The sequence below is a fragment of the Trichechus manatus genome, unplaced genomic scaffold (genome assembly GCF_000243295.1).
Source record: "Trichechus manatus latirostris isolate Lorelei unplaced genomic scaffold, TriManLat1.0 scaffold00377, whole genome shotgun sequence".
Lineage (NCBI taxonomy): Eukaryota > Metazoa > Chordata > Mammalia > Sirenia > Trichechidae > Trichechus > Trichechus manatus.
This window is the reverse complement of record NW_004444313.1, coordinates 268771-270340: the sequence shown is the minus strand read 5'-3', so window position 1 is coordinate 270340 and position 1570 is coordinate 268771.

The following is a 1570-nucleotide window of genomic DNA, read 5'->3' as shown; positions in this document are numbered from 1 at the left end:
TCAGTTACTGCTAGCATCAAAGTGGGTGGGGATGGTGCTCAATCTAGTATCAAAACGAAAAATCTCAGTCTTCCTATCACTTTTCAAGCCTTCACTCTGCTCTCATGATCCCCAACTGTTCACCAGTGTTCCAACAAGACTAATACTGTCATTTTTACTTGTTTTTATATTTTTAAATTTTCTATAAGAGGATGGAAATGTGGAGCTTGTTACTCTACCATCTTAGTTCTTTCTATATTGACTTTTTAAAGGAAATATTTGAGGATTTTTGTTAAATAGCATGTTCCAGCCATGAGGTGAATATGAGACCGGCCATTGGCATGAATTTCCAGTGTGTCTTCCTGTACTGCAGAGGCTAGAAAGCAAAAAAAAAAAGACTACATTTCCAAGGCTATGCTGAATAAAAATTAAATTCTGCCAGTGAGATGTGTTATTTGGAAAGCAGAGTTGAGGCAGAGGTCATCTTCATACTGTTTTGAGCAATTTTCTACTATCCAGATAGATCATGGAGACATTGTTCCTCTGCATCAATGTTTCAGTCAGGTCATGAGCATCATGAGTCTAGAGAGTCCATTAAACAAGTAGGAGCTGCAACATCCTCATCCCTGGATGGCAGCCATGGCTGTTTGTTCTTGAAGGTGACAGTTAAAAAAGAGGCTCCCTGACTAACAAATACTCAATTGTCGCAGATGTAGCAGCTACCTTCCATGTTAGCCATTCCTGTTTTTCTGGGAGTCTTCCCTTGAACCCAAGACTTCACAAACTTCCTTCAATTCTTTTAAATATATTGAAATCATCTAATTCCTTTTATTCAGGAGGATATCCATGTTTTGTGGGAAATCACATACAATTTGGGAGACCTATTTAAAGGGAAAATAACAAATAAAAAATGATGTATGAAAGTAAATATTTAGAATGAGAAAATATCACAAATTATACATTTTAAAAACTGACAAACACTACTACAATAACCACAAAATGTAAAAAGATAACTTTTTTATTTTTAAGTACATAATACATATTTATAAAGCTCTTTTTCCTATATTTTTGGCAGCACACAATTTGATCATCTCTTCATATGCCCATAACTTTGTAATTTCATTTCCTATAAAGATAATAGAAATATAATTCATTTTTGCCTCTAGCATGGTTGTTTGACATTTCTTTTTATTTGTGATAGGTGTATGCATAAAACATAACTTCACTTGAAGACCTATCCATTTTTTGTAGCACTGACAGTTTTATGTCCTTTACAAACAAGAATTCTGGAATTCTGATACATTCAATTTTGCACAATTCCCATCCACAAAGAATATATGTTTATGTATATATATATATACAGAGAGAGAGAGAGATAGCTGCCATCGAGTTAACTCTGATTCATGGTGATCTGAAGTACAACACCACAAAATGCTGCCCAGTGCAGCATCATTCTTATGATTGCTGACATGTTCATCACTGAGACTGTTGTGCCAATCCATATCACCAAGAATCTGTCTTAGTCATCCAGTGCTGCTGCTATAACTGAAATACTACAAGTGGATGGCTTTAACAAAGAGAAATTTATTTC